The following is a 26,182-nucleotide window of genomic DNA, read 5'->3' as shown; positions in this document are numbered from 1 at the left end:
ATTTGGAAACAGGGTCTCACTAAGTTGCTGAGAGCCTCACTAAGTAGCTGAGGCTGGCCGCGAACCTGTGATCCTCCTGTCTCAGCCTCCCAAGCACTGGGATTACAGGCGTGCACCATCGCACCCGGCCACAACAATCTTTAAAGGAAGACAGCCTAACCCAGCCTGCCTATAATGTTTAGCCACACTTTCCAGCATATAATAAAAAAAAGAGACAAAGACACAGGAAAATGCAACTCAATAATAAAAGAATTAAAAAGCAAATAAAAACAGAACCCGCCAGGCACCTCGGCACAAGCACGCAGCGCCACGAGCAAACTTAGATGAGACGCTGGGTGCGTGTGGGCTTTCTAGCATAGGCCGCCCTGGTGTCTGAGTGTTCACACACACGTTCATGGCCCACAACGTCTATTGTCCTAGACGAGGTGCTTGGTGCCTCCTCGTGGGAAAAATTATCATAGAGATGAGTCCAGGAAAAGAAGACCACTGGGCAGGCGTGGGGCGCACGCTTGTCATCCGGGCACTTGGGACAGGAGGATCACAGGTTCGAGCCCAGCCTCAACAACTTAGCGAGGCCCTCCCAACTTAGTGAGACCCTGTTTCCAAATTAAAAAAAAAAAAAAAGATGGGGATGTAGCTCAGAGGTTAAATGCCCCTGGGTTCAAGCCCTAGTACCACCACTACCAAAAAAAAAAAAAAAAAAAAAAGACCATTAAGAACGCGGAAAAACGGACCAGAACATGTGATAAACTCACGGACCCCCCCCCCCCGTGCATGCCTTCCACACGTGGAGGTGTGAGCAGGGAGCGCCAGAGCCATGGGGGGAACACACGAGTCACTGCCGCAGGAGAGCTGACTGTGGATGGAAGGAACCCATCTAACCACAGACCGATTCCGCGCGCGTCTGCATCGGCTAACCCAGCGAAGCAAAGTACTCACGTGGCCCTGGCCGCGGTGACCGGGTGGAGAGCTCCTCCCCGGGATCACCGGTCCTCTAACCTTGGCACCGGCTCTCCACCCAGCCGCTGACCTTGGACAGGGACTCCCCCCCCACCCCCCCACCCCCGAGGCTCAGTTTTTTCATCCATCAAAGAGCAGGAGGACTAAGCCATCTTAGAAATATTTTTTCCCGGTTCTAAAATATTTTGGGCTTCTAAAATACACATTAGGTTTTCTCAAACGACCTCTTGAAACACAAGAAAAGGCTGCCCAGCTGGCCTGGTCTCTAGCCACACCCCTCGCGTTCACACACCGTGTGCAGAGGTGACCCGGGTGCCCTTCCTGGTCCTCCGCAAATCGGGGTTTTGTTCCCAGGGAATCTCAGAAGATGGAGTAGAAAATCAGCGCGGAGGTGTGGCGCGGAGGTGACGCGCCCTTGAGATGAGTCTTGGAGCGAGAGGAAGAGGCTGCCTTTACAGGGCCCCGTGTCCAGGTACAGGGAGTGAATAAATAAGCTCGTTTATTTATTTATTTATTTATTTATTTATTTAATGGAAAATGTATTTATTTTATGAAACTTGGGATTAAACCCAGGGCCATTTCACTTCTGTGCTCCACCCCCCGCCCTGTTATTTATCTTTACTTTAAAACAGGGTCTCATAGAAGGCCGAGAGCCTCACTAAGTAGCTGAGGCTGGCTTCGAACCCGTGCGATCCTCCTGTCTCGGCCTCCCAAGCGCGGGGATGACAAGCGTGCGCCACCACGCCCGGCTAAGGGAACCACATTTTATTTTATTTTATTTTATTTATTTTTTTTTTTTTTGCGGGTCTGGGGATGGAACCCAGGGGCATTTGACCTCCGGGCTACATCCCCTGCCCTATTTTTTATTCTTTATTTTGAAACCGGGTCTCACTGACTTGCAGAGGGCCTCACTAAGTAGCTGAGGCTGTCCGCGAACCGCGATCCTCCAGGTCTCAGCCTCCCGAATGCTGGGATTACAAGCGTGCGCCACCACGCCCGGCTGGGAACCACATTTTAGATGTGTTGTTCTAGAATTCTCAGTTACTAGCATCAAATAATACAAACAGACCCAAGCTTTCTAATCTCCCCATTTGAATTTTTTTTTTTAAACTGGGGATGCTACCTTTAAGCTACACCCCCAGCCCTATTTTTTTAGTCTTTTTTTTTTTTTTTTGAAACAGGGTCCCACTGAGTTGCGAAGGGCCTCCCTAAGTAGCTGAGGCTGCCTGTGAACCAGGATCCGTGATCCAAGATCCTCCAGTCTCGGCCTCCCAAATGCTGGGATTGCAGCTGGGCCACCACGCCCGGCCAAATCTCCCTATTTGTGATTCCATTCCCGTATCCCGCTCCTAATGTGTATTTGAGTTTTCTCTCTTTTAGTGCTTGGAGGTAAACCTAGGGGCATTCTACCTCCAAGCTCTATCTCCAGCTTTGAAAATGTATTTTATTTTTTGGCACTGGGGATTGAAGGCAGGGATGTTCTACCTCCTAGCTACACCCCCAGCCCTTTTTATTTATTTTTGTGGTATGGGGGATGGAACCCAGGGGCATTCTACCTCTGAGCTATACCCCCAGCCCAGTTTTGTCTTGTTTTTTTTTTTTTTTATTAAATACTTTTTTGTGTGTGTGTGGTACTGAGGGTGGAACGCAGGGGCTTTTCTCCCGTCTCCGCCTCCCAAGTACTGGGCTCACAGGCGAGTGCCACCACGCCCAGTGGCTCTCTGTACCTGACTTATCTTGCAGAAGCCTGCTTGTTTCTTGTTCTTTCCCAGCAGCCAGTTCTGGTTCCGCTCGGGACGGGAGCCTGGCTGCGTGTCTGACCTTCATCTGCGCCCCTTCCGCAGCCCCAGCTCCTTTCTCGCACAGAGGCACGCCGCTGACGTCTAGCTTCATTTGAACATTGTGTATCTCTTTGCCTCGGGTAGGTGTGAACCGACCATTATCAATCAGCAGTGTACAAACGTGAAATTCTATTTTCATAGCTGCGCAGACGTTCCCAAGAGCGCCTCTTTTCTGCTTGGCAACAAAAAAGCTAAATTTAACTTAATCTAACTAATAAACAGTGTTGTCGGGCATTTTTCTGCAATGCCATCTGGCCTGATCCCATCACCAGGGCCTGTTCAGTGTCAGCACCACGGCTCCTGGCTGCTCCAGGGCCCTATCCAGGCCCAGGTGCCCCTTACGGGGAGGAAGTTTGGGCTGCGGAGCCCTCTGGTCCCGGGCCGCACTGCAGGCCGCTGAGGACGTGGTGGGGGGCCGTCGCCAGGAGGGCCCACATCTGTGATGGGCTGCAGGCCTGCAGGGGGAGGTTCCCCTCTGATCTGCGGCCCCTTCTCTGGTGGCATCTGGCTGAGGCGTTTCAAGGCTTATCCATTACCCTAGAGGCTAGGGTACTAAAGGCACAAGTGCTCAGTTTCCCTCTTGTACCCAGAACAGAGGGTGCTCCTCCGGAGGATAGCCCTCCGGCGGCCTGCTGCGGCCCCTCTGCGCCCAAAGAACCTGAAGAGCTGCCTCTGCCTCGGCCACTCCCCTGCCCAGCCCCAGCCCCCGACCACAGCGTGGATGCGCGGGGTCCCACGCCCCGGCCAACTTCCCAGCCCAGAATTCTCTTTGGACTTCAGCAAGACTGTCTGGTAGCTGGCTTGGAGATTGAGGGACTCGATAAAAAGACAAAATGACACACACGATGGAAATTTACTCAGCCATAAGGAAGAACAAATCACAGTCCCTTACAAGAAAATGGGCGCAGCTAGGGAATATGGCGCTGGGATGAGCCAGTCAAGGGCGGTGCTTCCTCTCAGACGTGGAAGCTAGAGAGACACCGAACAGGAAACAGGGGCTTCAGATAAGCGAGGAGAGAGGCCACAGGGTCGAGGCGGGAGGTGGGGAGGGGAGAGAGGAGGCTTCAGGAAGAAAACTGCTCACATACTGTACGTCTGCAGATGAAGGGACCGCTACCTCACCACCGTGCACGGCCGGGGCGGGACGCGGAGGGAAATAGAAACACCAAGTGGCCTGTGTGTGCGTGGACCTGTTGCTTTGAACCTCTTCTCTGCTGTATAATCACCATGCACCAATCAAAGTTTAGAAAAAGAGCCGGGTGTGGTGGCGCACGCTTGTCATCCCAGCACTCGGGAGGCTGAGACAGGAGGATCGCGGTTCATGGACAGCCTCAGCTACTACTTAGTGAGGCCCTCTGCAACTCAGTGAGACCCTGTTTTAAAATAAAGAATAAAGCCAGGTGTGGTGGCGCACGCTTGTAATCCCCGCGCTTGGGAGGCAGAGACAGGAGGATGGCGCAGGTTCGAAGCCAGCCGCGTGTGCTGGCTTAGGAGACCCTGTTTCCAAATAAAAATGTAAAAATGGGTCTGGGAGTGTAGCCCGGAGGTAGAAGGGCTTCCAGGAACCCCAGTACCACCAAAAAAAAAAAAAAAAAAAAAAAAGAATAAAAACTAGAGCTGGGGATGTAGCTCGGAGGTTAATGACACTGGGTTCCAGCCCCAGTACTGCAGAAAGAAAGAAAGAAAGAAAGAAAGAAAGAAAGAAAGAAAGAAAGAGAGAGAGAGAGAGAGAGAGAGAGAGAGAGAAAGAAAGAAAGAAAGAAAGAAAGAAGAAAAAAATCAAACAACTCACAGGTACATGAACCACCAAATACAAAAATCCTTGTATACATATTTTGACACACAAGGAAAAGGTCACATTAGGCAAGGTATGTTGTGTAAACATTGTAAAAACATTAGGCAACGTACCTTGTGAAATTGTGAGGCATACTTGCCAGATATTACAAATCCAAAGGAATCTCTTTTGTGTGTTACTCAAAGATCCACGTGTTATTAGACAGGGAAGTTCCTTTGTTCAGTACACCCTGCAAGAGATACTAGTGACCACTTCCTAACTACCTGTCAGAACCCGAGGGAGTCAGCGGATCCCTGACACCAGCACGTGTTGCTGACACGCGTGTCTGTCTCCCTGACCCCAGAGGAAGGTAATGGCTAGAGAGGTCTCCAGGCAGAGCCCAGATGAGCGTAAAGTTTTGGGTCCCGCCTCACTTGACCACCGTAATCACCAAAACTACTGGCTGCAACATGGAGATCCAATCCCGGCCGGCATCGTGACTCTCTGGGTACCAGGGCAGTCGCTGCGGATCCGGCACATCCTTCTGTGTAGCGGCATGATGTCCCAGGTCATATGTTTTATAAATTATTTCCCAGATTATCCTATAATCACCGTTGACGTTGCTGTTTTCCCACATTTGTAATAGAGGAAGGCGCTGACTGTCGTATATCTGTCCTATATCCAGCCTGTTCATCAATTCCGAGTGTTTCCTTAGAGGCCGATGATCTTTGTAGAAGTGCTGTCAACGCCAGATGGAAAGGAGACCTCGTCTCATCTTTTCTAGGATTTCTCTTCCAAGCAGGACAGACAGCATGGCTACTTAGTTGGAGACGTGGTCAAACTGGATTCTTGCTGAGGGTGTTAAGAGCACAAGGCCGGGGCGCAGCAAGAGGCCTGAGCTTAGAATCTCCCACGTCACTTCCTGTGCAGCCTGTGGCTCCAAGCAGGCCCGCGGCCGGGCCTCAGGAGACGTGACTCCGGCTCCTTTTGAGCAGGGGCCGCGGGGCCCGGATTCCTCCGCATCCTACGTCCCGCTCCTGGCTTGGAAACTGGCATTGCTTCTGCTTCTCAAACGTGGTGAGGGCCAAAGCCTGGGCAGGAAAGTTCTGGAGCACGCCACCCAGGCCCGCCGGTGCTTGCGCCCCAGCCCGTGTCCTCCTCCTCACCTTGAGCACCAGCGAGCTTGTGTCCCAGCCTGGCTCTCCTGGGCCACCAGCACCGGGCCTCTGCCAGTTCTGAGGCGTTGCCTGTATCACCCCACGCGTTCCCCACACCCCTCGCGCGTCCCTCCCGCCTGCCCGCCTGGCATGGCCCAGACAGGCTTCCAAAGGAAGCCCTCCACGGCCACCTCTCCCCTCCTTCGCCATCTGCCCTCTGTTGTTTATGTTAGCTTTTAACCCTATTCTCACTGGAATTGAAACCAAGTCTCATCTCCAACGTTTGCTTCCTGTAAAGACTCTGCAATCCCTCTTCCCCAGACTCCTCGAATGATGGATTTGTGTGCCCGCTGCTAGACAGAGACAGCTGTGCCTCGGAAGATAAAGGGATAAAGCTGGAGTAACGTTGGTCAGGAGTGGCCTGAGCGGAGCCTCGGATCTGCACCCAGCTCAGCCACAGGGTGCTGTGGCACCTTGCTGACCGTATGGGTCAGGATGTGCTCGGTTGTGCTCCAGTAACAAGCACAGCGACTTATGCTCCATTATGGTGTGCTTCCACAATAAAAACGTGGGAGAGAGGCTGAGGCAGGAGGAACACACGTTGGAGACCAGCCTGGTCAACTTGGCGAGACCCTGTCTCAAAATAAAATATTAAATACTTGGGAAGCTGAGACAGGAGGATCATAGACTTGAGGCCAGGCTGGACGACAACTTAGTGAGACCCTGTTTCTCTCTCTTTTTTTCTCTCTCTCTCTTACACACACACACACACAGGGCTGGGGATGTAGCTCAGAGGTAGAGTGTTCCTGGGTTTAACCCTAGTACCACAAAAAAATTTTTTTAATTAAAATAGGGGCTGGGTTGTAGCTCAGTGGTAAAGCACCCCTAGGTTCAATCCTGAGTACTGAAAAGGCGAGAAAGAGAGAGAGAGAGAGAAAGAGAGAGAGAGAGAGAGAGAGAGAGAGAGAGAGAGAGAGTTTATTCTAAAGGGCTGCGCTGTGTTTTTAATTTTTTGCGCTTCTTTCCCGTCTAGGTTCATAAGCGCCTGCGTTCTCCTGTCCCTGAGCATGACTCCCACACAGAGCAGGGCGCTTTCAGCCCAGGACGGTCACAGCTCCTCCCTGCCGTCCTGGCCCTCCTCCCGCCCCAGGCGAGCGCCCCGGTACTTGGTTTTCATCATTTGCAGCATCTTCCAGAAGAGACGGCCCTGCGGGCCCACGCGCTGTGCAGTCTCTGACTGGCGGTCCTTGGAGATGTCCTCTCTATTCCAAGGTGTATGTCAGACGTTTGCAGCCGTCCAAGCCAACAGATCTTCCACTGTACCCTTCCTCGCCAGACGTGCGTTCCCTGGCGGCATGGTGGGCGTGGCCATCGTTCATGTAAACCCCCGAGGACACTGGGAACCGGGGCTCCAGCCAACAGGAAGGGCCAGGGTGGGAGGCGCCGCCCCAGACGGTCCACCCTGGAGAGATGGCGGCCCTGCCGAGCAGGGAAGCCTGGGGAGTGCCAGGCTCTTCCAGACCTGATTCTGGGCACATTGACTTGCAGGTCAGGAAAGCTTACTGGCCGTTGGCCTTCTTCTCCCAAGTCTCCCGACGGGACAGACCGTTCCCAGTGTTCCCTTGGAGCGTGGTGTGAATGTGTCTCCAAATTCATATGTTTTGGGGGTGGTGAAGCCATTCCTCACTCGGGAACTCAGAATCGGCAGAGTCCTTGGCGAAGGTGGTAGAAGAGAATTCCAGCACATGGCAGTAAGAGACACGGCCAGAGGTTTATTTAGGAAAGTAGGAAATACACATTCAAGGAAGAGTGGGCCGTCTCAAGAGGGAGAGACCCTTTGGGGAGCGCAGGGCTCTTCTTTCTTACAGGGGACCTTGGTGAGGGGTGGGCTGGAGGAGGTAGGTGAGGATGACCTCAGCAGGGTTTCTGGTAGTCTGTGTCAGCCTTAGGAGCCTCGGGCTGGTCGAGGTCCTCATTACCCGATTAGCTGGACAGTGTCCTAAGTCACAGGTTTCTCAAGATGAGTGGTCTTGTTAACAATGCCTAGGGCCCGGCCTGGCGGTGCACGCTTGTCATCCCAGCATTTGGGAGGCTGGGACGGGAGGATCGCGGTTCTGAGCCAGCCTCAGCTACTTAGTGAGGCCCTCTGCAACTCAGTGAGATCCTGAGTTTCAAAATAAAAAATAAAAATAGGGCTGGGGGTGTAGCTCGGAGGTAGAATGCCCCTGGGTTCCATCCCAGTACCACAAAACAAAAAACTAAAACACAATGTTTAGTGCAATCACAGTCTTCCCCAGGAACCTGTAGGATCTACAGATTTCCCAGCAAGCTAAGAGACACGGGCCTGGGACGAGGACTGGCATAGGGCCGAGGCTGAAGCAGTTCAGTGCCGGCGCTGATGGTAAGGCCGTATTTCAGAGCTTCCTGTTCTGTTCACCCTGAATCTTGGTGTCTCTTTTCACTGGGTCTCTGAGAAGTGGCTCCAGGGTTGATGGCAAGCTCTCCAGTCCGCACTCAGGGCCAGAGGTCCCTCCTGCACCAGTTTGTGGACCCCGGACCAGCCCTGGGTGAGCTGCCGACTATGTGGGCCAGCCAAAGACATGTCCTAGGAACAAACTAAGACTGGGCTCAGCTGCCAGGGGTGAAGAGAGCAGAAAATTTGGCTGGACAGAGTGGTGCATGCCTTAGGAGGCTGGGACAGGAGGATTGCAGGTTCAAGGCTAGCCTCAGCAACTTAACCAGACCCTATTTCAAAATAAAGAATAAATGGCTGGGGGGGGGGTTCAGAGATAGAATGCCCCTGGGTTCAATCCCCAGTCCAAGCAAAACAAAACATGGACCTACCCCAAGAAGCTGACGTAGGGAGGAGGAAGGTCTTCCGTGCCTCGTTTTCCCTGTTAACTCGGCAGGGGTGTGAAGGAGGGCCGGGGAGTCCCATAAACTTAACACAGTGCAGATTGACTGGGGAATCGTAATCTTGAAGCCATTAGCAATTCTTTGGCCACAGTGTGCTCACTGGCTTTAACCCAGTGGGCTGGGTGTTCAGCTGTGAAGGGAAGGAACCAAGCAGAGGACCCATGTGCAGGGCGCTGTGAGCTGTGGGCACAGGAGGGAGCCGTCCCGCCTGGGGCCACACCTGTGTGGTCCTGCCTGGCAACAGACACGGGCGAGGCCGACATAGCGGCCCTTCAGGCCCGTGCTCACTCCTTACAGGGGCTTGGTCCCCTTTGCCCTGGTAGCCCCGGGGTGGGAGGTACTCTGGAGCCCTCACTCAAACCCAGGAGATGAAGGCGGCTTGCCTGGGGTCGGGCAGCTGGCGGCTGGCAGGCTAGGACCCAAAGCACTCGGGCGCCCTTTCCTCTCATTCTGTCCTGAGGTCTCTGGACAGTGTTCATGAGCCGAGCTGTCCCCTCTAGGAGGTCCTCGACCTGGAGAAGGGGCAAGCTGCCGTGCGTGGTCAGGTGAGACCCGAGGAGGCAGCTCAACGAGAAATTCATCACCTACAGATTCTAGAGAGAGGGCCAGCAGGAATCCAGAGATGGCAGAGCTCTGTCTGCAGATGGGGCCAAGGGGGCAGGTTGGGGGAGTTGTGGACCAAAGCCTTTGTTGGGGTCCAGGGCACTAGCCAAGCAGGTGTCCCTCTGGAGGAGGGGGCGCGGCGAATGGTCTTGCTTTATGGCTGAACCTCCTAGCACCTGAATCTCCAACGTTACAAAGATGGCTCAGGTGTCTCTAACACCTGCCCCAGCTAGCCACACCGTTATTGAAGACCAGCAGATCCCCACATTTAGCCAGAACCCTTCTCCGAGGTTAGGAGATGCCCCGTCCCATCTGCGGTGCCCGGGGAAGTTAGGTTTGCCTACCTTCTTTCTTTTCTTTTCTTTTATTTTTATTTATTTATTTATTTTTGGTGGTACTGGGGTTCCTGGAAGCCCTTCTACCTCCGGGCTACACTCCCAGACCTATTTTTTTTTTATACTTTTTTATTTGGAAACAGGGTCTCCTAAACCAGCGCGCGCGGCTGGCTTCGAACCTGCGCGATCCTCCTGTCTCTGCCTCCCAAGCGCGGGGATGACAAGCGTGCCCACCACGCCCAGCTACCTTCTTTCTTTCAGAGCTCCCTCTTTCCAGCATTGCAGAGTAAGGTGAGATACCATTTTTCTTCCAAGTGAAAATTTGAGGCAGGGGAGGGTTAGATCCCAATATTTTCTTTTGCCAGTATTGGTATACCGCCTTCACTAAGCCTAGACTCATGTAAATTTTGGACATTTTGTGGTCATGACTTATCTTCGGTCCGTGAGCTCTGGGGATCCCAAGGACTGCTGGCGATTCAAGGTCAGGCAGACCCCCGGTGTGGGTCGTATCTTCGCCAGGTCTTGCAACTGCAGACCAAGTCTTCACGCCCTCGTCCCGGGAGGGTCCCGGGGACCAGCATCCGCCCTGCCGCCTTTGGGACCCCGGTGGGGAGTGGCCAAGCCTCATGCCTCTGGCCCCCTGGGACAGGCTGACGTCTCTGCCCCAGGTGTTTCCTCCCTCGAGGAAATGACTGTGTGGGGGCCCCTCACGTAGGAAGAATGCAGACAGAAAGAGCCGGCCAACTTCCGAGAGGCCTTTCTCTCTCTCTCTCCGCCTCACCAGACACAGGCTTCTGCTTCATAAATATGCACAGAGTGTTGGAACCAGTCCCCAGAGCCCCCAGCCCTGGACCGCACACGCAGCGGCCACGGAGCACATTTTAAAACAGCGATGAATGACAGCAGCTACTCAGCAGCCCGTCTCTAAACACCCGAGCTGTCGTCTGCAAACCCAGGGACACCCGGGGAGACTGTGGGCTGCTGTCTTGGGGCCTGAGATCAGCGCCGCGCGCCACTCTTTCTGGCTACAAGTCTCGGAAAGGCGGGTCCCTGGACGTCTGCAGGTCATGAGACAACATCGTCCCGTGGCGTCCGTCTCTGTGCCCTCTTCCCCGAACGCCCTTCTCACGCACGCTACGTCACCTGGAAGTTTTTTTTTTAACCTTCCTTGGGGTACTGTTCAGTATTTCTAGTTTTCAGGTACTGAAATGTCCAAAGAAGATAGGTGCGGTGGTGCACACCTGGAATCCCAGTACTTGGCGGCCTGAGATGGGAGGATCGCAGGTTCGAGGCCAGCCTCAGCAAGTGAGTGAGACCCTGTTTCAAAATAAAAAGGACTGGGTTTGTAGTTCAGAAGTAGAATGCCCCTGGGCTCCATTCCCAGTACCACACATGGAAGGAAGGGAGGGAGGGAGGCCGTGAGAAAGGGAGGGTGCCATAGCACCCCGCGTGGTGTTGCTTAATGCTAAAGGAGCTGGAATTTTTTTTTTTTTGGGGGGGTGGTTCTGGGGGTGGGACCCAGGGAGGACTCTTTCTACCTCCGGGCTATACTCCCAGACCCATTTTATATTTTATTTGGAAACAGGGTCTCACTAAGTTGCTGAGAGCCTCACTAAGTAGCTGAGGCTGGCTTTGAACCTGCGCGATCCTCCTGTCTCAGCCTCCCAAGCGCGGGGATTACAAGCGTGCGCCATGCCCGGATAAGGAGCTGGCATTTAACTCGCCCCCCAGATGCCATCCAGGGCCAGCAGGCATTTCATCAGAAAGAGCCGCCCTCCCACGATGACAACCACGAGCTCCATTCTCTGCGCCCCAATCTGCTCCCGGTGCTTTGCCAAAAGCCTGTCAAAGCGTCTCTGGGGTTTTGCTGACATTCAAAACAGGCTAAAGAGCACAACGGGCGTGCGCGCGGCATCAGGTAGGCCTGTTCCCCAGCTCCGCCTGGGAAGTCCACCTGGCTGCACCTTCCTCCCCAGGGCCCTCAGAGGCCCTGTGCGCAGTTGCGAGTACGGGCGAGGAGTCCTGGGGCAGGGGCTGACCCGAGGTGCAGAGCTGGGGTGTCAGCCGTGAGCGTAGGCTCCGGGGACCATTTAGGTCTTGCTCTGCTCAGTAGGGCTTGACTAACGGATGTCATTCCCAGTGGGCGGCTCTGGGCTCTCGTCCCCTCGTGGTGAGGTTGTGGGGCCGTCAGTAGCTACGGTCATGAGTGAAAAGACCGCTCAGCTGGGCGTGATGGTGTAAGCCTGCAGTCCCAGGCTTTAAGAGGATTGCAGGTTCAAGCCCAACCTCAGCAATTTAGTGAGACTCTCGGCAACTTAGTAAGACGCTGTATCAAAATAAAAAATAAAACTGGGCGTGGTGGCGCACGCTTGTAATCCCCGCACTTGGGAGGCGGAGATAGGAGGATCGCACAGGTTCAGAGCCAGCCGCGCTGGCTTAAAAGACCCTGTTTCCACATAAAGTTAAAAAATAGGTCTGGGAGTGTAGCCCGTGTGAGTGGAGCCCGGAGGTAGAAGGGCTTCCAGGAACCCCAGTACCACCAAAAAAAAAAAAAAAAAGTCTACTCTATAGGAGGAATTTACTTAACCCTGGTCATTTTCTCGTTCATTGGTTAAATGTTATCTTTGCGTTTCTGAGGGTGTGTGTGTATGTGTCTGTGTGTGTGTGTGTGTGTGTGTGTGTGTGTGTGTGTTTAAATGTTTGCCAGCAGCAATTTATCTGAGAGTAGCAAAAATTTGCTAAGAGAAAATTAAAAACTGTAGCCCATAGAGCCGGGCGTGGTGGCACACACTTGTAATCCCAGCTCTGAGACAGGAGGATCACACAGGTTCAAAGCCAGCCTCAGCTACTTAGTGAGGCTCTCAGCAACTTAGTGAAATTTTCTTTCTTTCTTTCTTTCTTTCTTTCTTTCTTTCTTTCTTTCTTTCTTTCTTTCTTTCTTGTGGTACTGGGGTTCCTGGAAGCCCTCTACCTCTGGGCTACACTCCCAGACCTATTTTATATTTTTATTTGGAAACAGGGTCTCCTAAGCCAGCGCAGCTGGCTTCAAACCTGCGCGATCCTCCTGTCTCCGCCTCCCAAGCGCGGGGATGACAAGCGTGCGCCACCACGCCCGGCTGAGACTCTGTTTCTAATAAAATTTAAAAATAGGTCTGGGAGTGTAGCTCAGAGGTAGTAAGCCCCTGGGTCCCATCCCTAGTACCACCAAAAAAAAAAAAAAAAATGTAGCCCATAAATGAAAATTAATCAATTGAACCTCATCAAAACAAAGCCCCTGTGGTCTTTGAGGGAACCGGCTACAGACTGAGAAGTCAAAACGCACGGGGTGGGAGGAAACACTTGAAAGCTGCCCATCTGGCAATGAGCCGTGGGACAGGCTACGGAAAGAACTCTCAGCACTTAGTGAGGGACACCGCGCTCGTTTTAAAAAGGGGCAAAAAAATCGGAACTGACATTTGACCGAAGGAGAGATACAGCTGGCGGGTAAGCAGGTGGGGGGGCCCCCAGCCACCAGGGCAGGCAGAGTAAGGTCCCAGGGACACAAGGCACCTCTACCAGAGCGGCTAAAATTAAGTCTGACCCTACCAGCTGCTCGCAAGTATGAACAAGAGCCCTCGTCTGCTGCTCCCGGGGACATGAAATGGCCCTTTGGGAAACAGGTTGGTGGTTTCTTAAAAAGTTCAACGTAGAGCTGAGTGTGGTGGCACATGCTTTTTTTTTTTTGGTACTGGGATTGAGCCTCTTCTACCTCTAGGCTGTACTCCCAGACCTATTTTATATTTTATTTGGAAACAGGGTCTCACTAAGTTGCTGAGAGCCTCACTAAGTAGCTGAGGCTGGCTTCGAACCTGCGCGATCCTCCTGTCTCCGCCTCCCAAGCGCGGGGATGACAAATGTGCACCACCACGCCCGGCTGGCGCATGCTTTTAACCCCAGTATTTGGGAGGCGGAGACAGAAGGATCACAGGTTCTTGGCCAGCCTCAGCCACTTAGTGAGGTCCTCCACAACTTAGACCCTGTTTCAAAATAAATAATAAAAAACGGGGCTAGGGGTGAAGCTGGGAGGCAGAAGGCCCCTGGGTTCCATCCCCAGTACCGAAAAAAAGGCTAAATATAGCCTTGCTGTAGGATCCAGTGATCCTGCTCCTCGGCATTTATCCAAGGGAAATTAAGATGTCCCTGGGACCCATGAGTAAATGTTTATGAAAACTGTCTTCAGAAGAGCCCAGAGGGGCTGGGGGTTCCCTCACTGGTGGAACGCGTGCCTAGCATGCACGAGGCCCTGGGCTCCGTCTCCAGTGCTGAGGGGAAAAATCCAAAAGCTGGAAGCAGCCCCAATCCCATGACATAGTGATTACCTAGGCCAAGTGTGGTGTACACGGTAGAATACTACTGAGCAATGAAAAGGGACATACTACGGAGGAACGCAGCAGTACGGATGGACCTCAAAAGCATGCGCCGAGTGAAGCGGGCCAGGCACGAAGGGCTCACCTGCAAGGTTCCGCCGAAGGATGTTCCGGAAAAGGCAAGATTACAGGGACACAAAGAGGGTCTCACTAAGTAGCCGAATGTCTCCCTAACTTGCTGAGGCCGGCCTCGAACTTGCGATCTTCCTGTCTCAGCCTCCCAAGTACTGGGATGACAGGCATGCGCCACTGCTCCTGGCTCAAAAACCCAAAAAAGTGAGAAAGTGAGAGAGAGAGAGAGAGAGAGAGAGAGAGAGAGAGAGACTAAACAACTTAGACTTTCCAATCAGAAAGTCCTGCGGTTCTAAAGTCCTGGAAGCAAGCAAAAATGGAAAATTTACAACCTCAAGGACGTCTGGGGTGAAAGCCAGCCTTCTGTAACCCAACCCGCCCAGCAGGCGCGCGCAGCCGCTGGGTCCCTGGGCCGTGGCTCAGGAGCTAAGGAGGGCTGGCCTTTCCTCCTGCTCTGAGCCCTGCCCTCGGGGGCTCCGCACACCGCCTGGGGGGAGGAAGGGGTGAAGGAGGAGGCGTTGAGGGTCAGAGGTGGCCTCTGGGGAGAGTGACTGTTGTTTTTGAGATGAGTCGTCTCTGGCGTGTTTGCATTATGGGGGACCACGCTGGTAGAGAGGAAGCAGAAATTGGAGGAGAGGAGGATAATTAAAGGAAAGGATTGCGGAGCGCAGTAGTGCAGGCCTGGACCCCAGTGCTCGGGAAGCCGAGGCAGGAGGATTGCAGGTTTGAGGCCAGCGGTCCTGATCAGTCCCTCAGCAACTTAGTGAGACCCTATTTCAAAATAAAAGGCTGGTGGTATAGATCAGAGGTCCAACACCCCTGGGTTCAATCCCTCTCGCTCCAAAATAAATAAGTTAAAAAAAAAAATCCTGAGCCGGCAAGGGTGCAGGGACAGTTTCTGAATGGATGTCTCCTCTCTCGGTGATTAGGGGTGGTTAAAGTGGACCCAGCTCTGGCCCTTGGCATGCTTTTATAAATAAAGTTTTATCGGAACACGGCCCTGCCTATTCATTTACATATTGCCTGTGGTTGCTTTAGACCTGTGATGGCAAAGTCCACTAGTTACCATGGAGACCACCTGGCTTTCGAGGACCACAATACTCTGGCCTTTTACCCCAGGCCGGCTGCGGGAGGAGGCAAGTGTGGGGCAGGCGGGTCCTGTCTGTCAGCAGCGCCCCGTGACTTTCAGTGAGAACCTGCAGAGGCCTGTGTTCAGAGTTCCCGCGTTTCAGAAAAAGAGAACCCAGTGCGCGGAATGGCAGCCAGTGGCGGCTGGGCTCAGCCAGTGCAGCCGGGAATTGTGTCTTCCTCCAGGAAACTGTTTGCTGAAAGCAGATGGGCCCAGGGGGTCCCCGAGGCACAGAGGCGGGCAGCTCTTGCGCGCAGAGTCCCAGCCACCCCTTGGCCAACGAGGAAGTAGATCACCGGGGTGCGCCTGGGCAGGGCCCCGGGGCAGAGAGGGCTTGGGCTGGGCGGCTTGGTTAAGGGGGGCAGGGAGGCACCAGACAGTCACCCCTCAGGCCCAGGGGCCGGGGGGACCGAGGGCATCACCCGCAAATCTCAGTAAGCGGCACACCTGTCTGGGACTGGGTCTGGAGGGTACCCTTTTCCCCTCCTGCTGCTCCAGGAGTGCCCCATCCGTGAGAGGGTGTCAGCACTGCCTCCTGGGGCCCCGGTTTGTGACGAGGTGTGGGGATGGAGAGGGCACAGCTGGCACTTTCTCTGAAAGCCTCATTTTTTATCTGGGCATCTTTGGTTTTGCTGTGAGCCCTTTAAATGTGGAGTTCTGTTTTTTAGTCATTTTCTAAGAATAAGGGGAGAGGCAGGAGCCTCTCTTCCCTTTCTCTGCCTCCGAGTGGAGCCAGGGGACTGACCTCCAGCATCCCTAAAGGTCATCCAGCGGGGGCTGCAGGCAGCGACATCTTCTGTGGTTTTATGGGCTCAGCCCTGGAGCGGCTGGAGCAGACCCGCACAGGGGTTGGTCAGCCAGGTGGCATTGTCCTGAAGGACCAGAGAAGCCGGCCAGGTGGCCGGGTAGAGGACCATGTGCAGCCGTGCTCCACCCAAGGCCGGGCTCCCCGGGAAACACGCCCAGGGCACCGTGTGGCTGGTGTCCCGTCGCTTGGCTTCGGTCCTGCTGACGCTCTGTGCCTGGGTGCCTTGACGTCCTTTGGCGCCTCTTCCTGCCCCTGGTAACCGGAGGTTACATGACAGGGTACCATCTCGGGGACGGGCTCTCGGGCGCCGATGGCTTGCTGTGGGGCTGGCTTGGGATCAGCTCCCAGCTCAGCCGGCCCGGTATCATCGGCAGCGTAAACGTGAGTGTGCAAATCACCCATTCCGCAATCAGGCAGCTACAGGAGTGTGCGTCGGGGTGAGGTTCAGCTTTCACTGGTTCTTAGGTCCTTTGGGGGACAACCGGCGCCGGCCCAGTGCAAGTCTCCCAACGGCAGTCTCCGGCCTGTCTCTTCGGCTCGGTTTCCCTTAGCAGGGTTTCGTAGTTCCCTGGTCAGTGGTTTTCGACTGAGGGTGGTTTAACCCGCAGGGCATGGGGGGGCGGGTCACACTGGGATCTGATGGGTGGAGCCCAAGGGCTGCATCTAAGCATGCTGCGGCCCCCAGCACGGCCCTGCTGAGACGCCCAATAGCACCCAGGTCCAGGGACCTGGCAGAGGTTTGCAAATGTTTTCTTTGATATGGCCATAATTAGCTTACATTTGAAAAGTATTTGCATAAATGTGATTATTTTAAGTTTCTCTTGCTTATTGTTAACACACAAAAATGTAAGTTATTTCTGTCTGTTGATCTTGAGTCTGGAAGAGCTATTAAATATACTGATTAGTTCCTAGAGCTGGAAGATTCCTAAGTATTCTAGGTACACGTAAGTCTTCTGTGAATAAAAGCGGTTTAATTTCCTCCTTTCTGATATGGATACCTGTTTTAAAAACCAGTTGTGAGCCAGGCATGGTGACACACACTTGTAATCTCAGTACTTAGGAGGCTGAGACAGGAGGATCACAGGTTTGAGACCAAGCTCAGCAACTTAGTGAGACTCTGTTTCAAAATAAAAAATAAATAGGGCTTGGGGTATAGATTGGAGGTAGAATGCCTCTGAGTTTAGTCCCTGGTAATACACACACACACACACACACACACACACACACACACACACACAGTTTTATTGAGCTATAATTCACATCATGTAAATCACCTGATAGCGTATACACTGCAATGGTTTTAGCACATCTGCATTCTGCAGCTGTCATCACAACCATGTTTAAAGCGTTTTTGATGGGTGTGGTAGCACACACTTGTAAGCGCAGCAGCTCAGGAGGCTGAATCAGGAAAATCACAAGTTTGAGGCCAGTCTCAGCCACATAGCAAGACCCTGTCTCAAAACAAAAATAGCAAGGGCTGGGGGTGCAGCTCAGAGGTAGGGTGCCCTGGGTTCCGTCCCCGGTGCCAACACACAAATATTTTCATCGTTGTTCAAAATAACCTGGTGTCCCTGAGCGGTGCCCCCGTCCGTCCCCTCCAGCCCCTGGCGCCCAATCCTGCTTTCCTTTGCCCTAAAATTTACCTGTGTGGAACATTTCATGTAAATGGAATCATACATTTTGTGGCTACGGCTTTAAAAAAAACATACTAAGTTAGCCGGGCGTGGCGCACGCTTGTAATCCCAGCGCTTGGGAGGCTGAGACAGGAGGATCGCGCAGGTTCGAAGCCAGCCTCAGCAACTTAGTGAGACCCTGTTTCCAAATAAAATACAAATAGATCTGGGAGTATAGCCTGGAGGTAGAGAGCCCCTGGGTTCCACCCCAGTACACACACACACACACACACACACACACACACACACTACATATATATATATTTTTTTTTAATTTTATTTTATTGGTGCACTGTATTCATACATCATAGTGGGATACAAACTTTTGTAGACATACATGCACACATCGCCCAGTCAGCCCCCACCCAATCCCCACCCCATTCTCTCCCCATCCCTCCTTCCCATGCTTGGCTTAGTGGTTGACATCTAGTATTATAGCAATTTATCCAAAATTAAAAATGTTAATCTCACATAACAGTTTCATTTGTCTGATACCAAGTGTTTGATGATTTAAAGATAGCATTTCAATATTTCTTTTTGCTTTCTTTCTTACTAGAGCATATTTTTTTCTGTTTTTTTAGGTGAAACTATCATATATTTATATATTTATTTTTCAGAAAAAAATCTATCCTAATATGGAATATGAATTCTAGATACCCAAAACGATCTTGAAAAAGAACAAAGCTAGCAGATATATATTTTCTGATTTCAAACCATATAAAGCTACAATAATTGAAACAGTGTAGTACTGTTCTAAAGGCAGATATATAGACCATTGGAGTTAAATACAAGCCTAGAGCTAAATTCTTCCCTATATTGTCAAGTTATTTTTGACAAGGTTTCCACGAACATTTGGTGGTGGAAATAATAATCTTTTAACTAAATATTGTTGAAAAATAATAATTACATGGAAAAGAATAAAATTGGACCTTTACCTAATCCCATATACAAGTATTAACTCAAAATAGATAAAAGACCTAAATATAGATCTTAAGACTATAAACTTTTAGGAGAAAATCTGGGTCATAAAACCTCACAACATTGAAATTGGCAGTGATTTCTTGGATATGATTTCAATGGCACAGGCAACAGAAGAATATACAAACTCCCTAAAAAATAAAAGAAAATATTGTATATCCAAAGACAATGTAAACAGAGTTAACAGTTACTAATAGAATTGGATAAAATATTTCCAAATGCTATATCTGAAGGTATATTAATATTCCAACTAGAAATCCTAAAAATTAACAACAATAAAGGCAAACAATACAACTTAGAGATAGGTAAAAGACTAACATAAATAATGAATCTCCACAGATAACCAATCTTAGTTGTCTGTTGGATGGAAAATCTTGTTTCTCTGGTTCTGGTGTGTGTTACCTATTTCTTCTTTGTAGTTAATCTCTTTGAGTATTTTCTCTAGCGCTGGTTTTGAAGACATAAATTCCTTCAGTTTCTGTTTGTCATGGAAGCTTCTTATTTCTCCATCTAATTTGATAGAAAGTTTTGCTGGGTAGGAAATTTTTGGCTAGAAGTTGTTTTCTTTCAGAGTTTGGAATATGTTACTCCAAGCCCTTCTGGCTCTCATGACTTGGTTTGGGAAGTCTGGAGTGATTCTAATTGGTTTGCCTCTGAATGTCACTTGGCCCTTTGCTTTTGTTGCCTTTAAGATTCTCTGCTTGGCTTCCACATTGGTCATTTTGACAATTATGTGGCGTGGGGATCCTCTTCTCCGATCCTGTCTAAAGGGAGTTCTATAAGTTTCCTTGATCTGTGTATCAACCTCTTGCTCTATATTTGGAAAATTTTCTGCTATTACTTCCTTGAAGAGATTGTTGATCCCTTTGGTATCACTTTCTTTTCCCTCCTCTATTCCAATTATTCTTAGGTTAGCTCTCTTAAGATGGGCCCATATTTCTTCAATGTCAGATTCCTGCTGTTGGATATTTTTTTCTAGATTAGAAACTATGCGTTCATTTTTGGATTGCTCATCTTCTAAGAGCGAGATTCTGTTCTCCATGTGGTCTAATCGGTTGTTTGTGCTTTGAATTGAGGCCTTTACTTCATTAATTGCATCCTTTATCTCTTTTTGGCTCTCTCTGAGTTCTTTTCGAAGCACCTCTATTATTTCTACAGTTATTTTCCTGATTTGATCTTCTAGAAATCTCTGATTTTCTGTTTTATCGGGTTCTGATGTTGTGGGGTTGTGCACATTCATTACTCCAGTGTTATTCCTCTTTCCCATGATTTCGGAGGTTTGTGCCTTCTCTGGGTTCTTCCCTTGGGTCACTATGGCTTCACTTAAGGTGCTCTGGATCTCGAGTCTGTATTATCTCAGACCCCACTACTCCTTTACTGGGTTGTATCACAGAGTCTCCGACCCAGGGAGTCGATAGAGACTGCTTTAAACTATGGGGGGTGCCAGGTTGCACGCTCTCCTATGGTGTGATATCTCTGCCACAGCCCCTCTCCCACTGGGTCAAGTCCCAGGGAGTAGAGTACTGGGATTTCTCCTCTGTGGCCCGCAATTTGACTCACTGTTCTTGAGTACACAGATGTAGCTCTACTGGACTCGGTGAATTCACTGCTGCTGCCGCCTCCGGTGGCAATATGGCGCCTCTGCCACGCCCTCGGCCATGAGGCTGGCGTATTTTTTCTTCTCTGGTTTTGATTTCCACTCTGAATCCCTGCAGCGTGTGCTGAGCTCAGCCACTGGGAGCTTTAAATGCTGTCTGCGCCGAAAGATCCCGCCTGGCTGTTCCGCAGCGGCTCACCTCGGCTTGCTGTAGCCGTCCATTGATTTCGCCGCTGCCGCCGGCAGTATGGCGCTGCTGCCGCATCCTTGGGCTCGTGTGTCTCCTCTGTGGCCCTGAGCTCTGTTCTCAGTCCGCTTTCTCTCTGGAGCCTGGTGGTTTTTTTTGTTTTTCTGGTGATGGTGTTTTCTGGCTATGAAAGGCGCTCTTTTTGTGGTAATGGAGATTGGTTGTTAGCGGGACTCTTAAGCCCCGCTTTTCTAGGTCGCCATCTTCCCGGAAGTCTTTTTTTTTTTTTTTTAAAGATGTCATTTGGCCAGGCGTGGTGGCGCACGCTTGTAATCCCTGCGCTTGGGAGGCGGAGACAGGAGGATAGCGCAGGTTCGAAGCCAGCCAGCCAGCCGTGCTGGCTTAAGAGACCCTGTTTCCAAATAAAAAATACAAAAAAATAGGCCTGGGAGTGTAGCCCAGAGGTAGAAGGGCTTCCAGGAACCCCAGTACCACCAAAAATAAATAAATAAATAAATAAATAAATGATGTCGTTCATGGCTAAACAACCAGCTTGTTTTCTAGTTTTATTTAAAGACACAGTAACTGCCCTAGAAGCTCGGCAGCAGCTCTCCACCCAAGCCCCAAGGTCCTGCTTGTTTTTGTTTTGTTAGGGTTCGGCCGGGAAAGGGACCATTTTTCTGTGGCTGGTACAGCTCTCAGCGATGGCTCCAGCACCCGGTGCTGGTTCACATGTGAATCTCCTAGGGTCAGACTAAATGTGGGGCCACCCGAGGGGGCAGGTGGGGCTGGGGACTCAAGTTTGCCAACAGTGTTTCAGCCTTTGGGACTGAGGACCACACTTGGTAGATCTGAGAGCCTTAAAATAAGACTTTTTTTTTTTTTTTTTCTGAGCCTGTTGGTGCATGCTTGCAATCCCAGGGCTTGGAGGCTGAGATCGGAGGATCACAGGTTCACAGCCAGCCTCGGCTACTTAGTGAGGCCCTCTGCAAATTAGTGAGACCCTGTTTCCAAATAAAAATAGATATAGATATGGAGGTGTAGCCCAGAGGTAGAAGGGCCCTGGGTTCTATCCCCAGTACCACACACACACACACACACACACACACACACACACACACACTTTCTTTTTTTCTCTCTTTTTCTTTTTTTGGTACTCAGATTGAACCCAGGGGCACTTTACCTCTGAGCTACACCCCCAGCCTTTTTGTTTTTTATTGGGAAACAGGGTCTTGCTAAATTGCCGTGATCCTCCTGTCTTCGTTTCCCCAGAACTGGGCTTACAGGCTTGCGCTACAGCAGGGCTAAGGTTCCCATTGCTAAAGAAGAGGCCTTGGGGGAGGAGGGCTTGGATGTGAATTCCTGAATCGGGTCCTGCAGTCTCCCTGGTGTTGAGAGGTCTTGGAGGACCCTACCCACTTCCTGCCTCTATCTGATGATCGCCCTTCCCCAAGAGGAGGCCGGGGCTTTGGAGAGACTGCCCTGCCACCTGAAATGGATGCCCTTGGGGCAGATTTTGAGACAGACAGACGTGAGTCAAACCACAGGCTGGAAATTTCATTTCCAGACCTTGTTCAAATTTGTTTTTCTTGACGCATTCCATCCATTTAATTTTGCAAACGAAGCTAAGACTTAGGCCTCAACCAGAGGTCCTGCAACCCCGCCCCGCCTCCAAGTGCCCCAGGGCTCCTCTCCCTCCCCTAACCAGAAGGCCAAGGGCTGGTGAGGGCAGGAGGGAGCCCTAGAAGAGCAAGACCAAGCCCTGCGGCTCTCAGCTTGCTTCTGACTCAGACGTCCTCAGAGCCTGGGAAGCACTGAATATTTCTTTCTTAAAAGGACCCAGACCCCTTTTCTTTGGAATATTCTTTAAAAAAAAATAAACCTACTGAATCACTTTGGAAACATCTTTATTCAGTATGAAATATTACTTTATTTATTTATTTATTTTTTTTTTGGTGGTACTGGGATTCCTGGAAGCCCTTCTACCTCCGGGCTACACTCCCAGACCTATTTTTATATTTTTATTTGGAAACAGGGTCTCTTAAGCCAGCGCGGCTGGCTCCGAACCAGCGCGATCCTCCTGTCTCCGCCTCCCGAGCGCGGGGATTACAAGCGTGCGCCACCACGCCCGGCCAGTATGAAATATTACAAACAGCCAGGCATGGTGGTACATGCTTAGCCATCCCAGGACGTGGGAGGCTGAGATGGGAGGATTGACGTTTCAAGGACAACCTCAACCACTTAGTGAGAGCCTCAGTAAGATTCTGCTTCAAAACAAACACACACAAAACAATAAAATAGCAAAGGAAGGTGGCTGGGGTATAACTCAGAGGCAGAATGCCTCTGGGTTCAATCCCCAAAATACACACACACACACACACACACACACACACACACACACACCATAAACGAAGTCATAGAGGAGAATATTCTGTGATTCAGTAGGTTTTTTTTTTTAAAGTATATTCCAAAGAAAAGGGGTCTGGGTCCTTTTAAGAAAGAAATATTCAGTGCTTCCCAGGCTCTGGTGGACGTTGAGTTATACCACGGTGAATGGCTGCAGGGGACATTGTGTTAGCCGCCTTTTATGTCACGGTGATCAAAATATCCAACAAGAAAAGCTTGGAGAAGAAAAATAGTCTTTGGCTCACACCTGCAGAGGCTTGGTTCATGGGTGGCTGCCTCTAAGGCAAAACATCACAGCATCAGAGTAAGGCGGAGGACAGCTACCAGCTCGTGGCAGCCAGGAAGCAGAGGCTGGCAGGAAGCAGCTAGGGACGTGTGCGATCCCGTGACCACCAGTAAATCCACTCAGATGATTCGTTTCTCAAATGGAAAAGCTCATGTGTCGCCGGGCGTGGTGGGCACGCTTGTCATCCCCGCGCTCGGGAGGCGGAGACAGGAGGATCGCTCAGGTTCGAAGCCAGCCGTGCTGGCTGAAGAGACCCTGTTTCCAAATAAAAAATATAAAATAGGTCTGGGAGTGTAGCCCGGAGGTAGAAGGGTTCCATCCCCAGTACCACCAAAAAACACAAATAAAAAAAACCTCACGTGTTGCCAGTACAGCTGTCCTGGGGGGCCCAGATGAACACATGGATGTCCTAGAGCCAGGCCCGCACCCCAGGCACAGCATGCGCTGGACCGGTGGTGAGGTGACCAGCTGTCCTGGAGGAGGACGGCAGGAGCCGAGGTCTGCTCTCCCAGAAACAGCAACAGCACCAGCAGGCCTGGGACTGGAGGCCACAGGACCAACAGGACCTTTCTGGAAGGACTGCAGACCACAGCCAGGAACTCCTCAGGGAGACGGCCGCCATGGAGGAGCCCGGCTAAAGCAGGACCCCGTCACGCCCCAGCCAAGTGCATCTGTCTTCTCTCTGACCAGTACCTTCTGAGTTATTCCCCTCAGTTGATCTTAAATTCTTAAATTCTGCTGGATAGGTGTCCTGTCCCAGAAGGCAAAAAGTACCTCCAAGAGGCAGCAATCGCCTTGGCTCCAGCAACACTGTGTGAGGCCGTCCCTAGTTAAAGATCAACCACGGGGCGCCTGACCAAGACCGCTACCGCGCGCCCTCCCTCGGCCTGCCCCGCTCCCTCCAGCTGGGACCCCAGAGCCCTCCCTGGCCCCTGAAGATGCCCACAGATCTGTGGCCAGCACTTCTTCTGTTTGGTTTTCTCCTTCCTTCCTTCCTTCCTTCCTTCCTTCCTTCCTTCCTTCTTCCTTCTTTCCTTCCTTCCTTCCTTCTTTTCCTTCCTTCCTTCTTCCTTCCTTCCTTTCTCCTTTCTTTCTTTCTCTTTCTTTTTTTTGTTTTCTTTTTTCTTTTGGTACCGGGATTGAACCAGGGACATTCTACCTCTGAGCCACACCTCCAACCCTTTTGATTTATGTTATCTATTTTGGTACTGTGGTTTGAGCCCAGAGGCATTCTATGTCTGAGCTCCAACCCCAGCCTTTTCTTATTTTTTATTTCAAAAAAGGGTCTCACTAAGTTGCTGAGGTTGGTCTCGAACCCACGATCCTCCTATCTCAGCCTCCCAAGAACCTGGATTACAGACATGTAATCAACGTGTCTGGCTAGGCTTTCCCGCTTGCAGTGGCACTGAATCAAATGTGCCCCTCGCCGTTCCCCGTGCCTGGCCGTTTCTCTCTGCTGGTCTTCCGGGGGTACCTCTCACGGCTGCCTGGGCACACCATCGCCCACTTGTATCACCACACACGACCTCTCCTCGTGGGACAGGTGCAGGCGAGACCCTCTTGTGAACGCCATGCCTCTGTGCGTGGCTTGGACTCGACGTGTTTCCACAGGGCTGGCATGCAGAGACCCCAAAGAGGAAAGGCCCCCCAGGCCTCTGCCAGCGCCCACCCTCGCTGTGACCTGTGGGCACATGGCAGGTGGCTTCTCTCTGATTGCCTGCCCTGTTTGTGGTGGGAGAGTGACCCGCTGGGCCAGCCTGGCTGCCCTTCTTTCAACCTGGCACCAGGGGGAGGACAGCCTGGGAGGAGGGCAGAGGCCTCCGCCTCCGTCCCTCTGCTGGGAACTCAGCATGAAGATTGTGGCTCGGCCAGCTCAGATGAGGAAAGATGCAGGAGGGGCCTGAGGAGACCCAGATGGCCCGGCCCCCTGCTGTCCGCAGGCAAACCCAGCAGGGAAAATTGGCCTGCAATCTTATTTAATGATGGGCGATGCCTTTTGTGGAATGTGCCTTCTGAGTCTTTTCGGGTGTGGGAGTGCCCGGGGTCCCGCGCAGGGGAGCCCTTTCAGCTGGTCCCTGCCACCACCCACGTGGCCCTGACAGGCAGAATTAAAACAGTGAGCGGATGATCCCACAGCTGGTGGCCCCAGCAGGACGACTGCAGCTGCCACCCCTCACTCTGCCCGTCATCTCCAGCCAGGAAGGAGAATGGCGCAAGTCTCGTAGACGTGCGCTGGCCCCTTCCCGGGCCTGTTTCCACCCCAGGGGGACAGTGTGTCCCCTGTGGAAAGGCCCTGGTGGCCCTAGAAAACTGGGACCTTCTCAGTGATGCCAAGCAAAGCCCTGGTGCTGTGGATCCAGGCCCAGGGCGGCTCCCTGCACCATCCCAAGCCCTCCATCTCACCGTTAGACAGTGAGTGTGTGTGTGTGTGTGTGTGTGTGTGTGTGTGTGTGTGTGTTACTGGGGATGGAACTCAGGGGCATTCTACCTTCAAATTACACCCCCAGCCCTATTTTTTATTCTTTATTTGGAAACAGGGTCTCACTGAGTTTCAAAGGGCCTCAGTAAGTAGTAGTGAGGCTGTCCGTGAACCAGAATCCTCCCGTCTCAGCCTCCCAAGTGCTAGGAGTACAAACATGCGCCTCCATCAATTCTTGATGTCTCTTGAGCTCAGAGGCCCCGGGAGGCACACTTTGGGTAGAAACTGGACCAGCAAAACCCTCCAACTCATGTGTCTCTGACCATTCTTTGGACAGTGATGGGTGCCGGGAGAAGGGCTCAAGGCCGGGTAAGCTTGTGGAGACACGGGTGGGATGAGCTTTGACGGTCTCTTTCCAGAGGACTTTCCGAAGCCTTTGTTCTTTGGGCGATGTTTATGGAAGCCTTGGTGCGGGCCAGGCGCAGTGCCAGACTCGGGGTGACCATCTTGTTGGAAGGGGTGGGTACCAGGAACGAGGAGCGTGTGGCTGGATGGAGCGCATCCCCCGGAGGCCCCCAAGCAGCAAAGATGGAGATTGTAGAAGGTGAGGCTCCATTGGAGGGAGAGGGTCCTTG

Source organism: Muscardinus avellanarius, assembly GCF_963383645.1.
Source record: "Muscardinus avellanarius genome assembly, chromosome: 16".
NCBI classification, from domain to species: domain Eukaryota; kingdom Metazoa; phylum Chordata; class Mammalia; order Rodentia; family Gliridae; genus Muscardinus; species Muscardinus avellanarius.
This window is presented reverse-complemented; position numbering follows the sequence as displayed.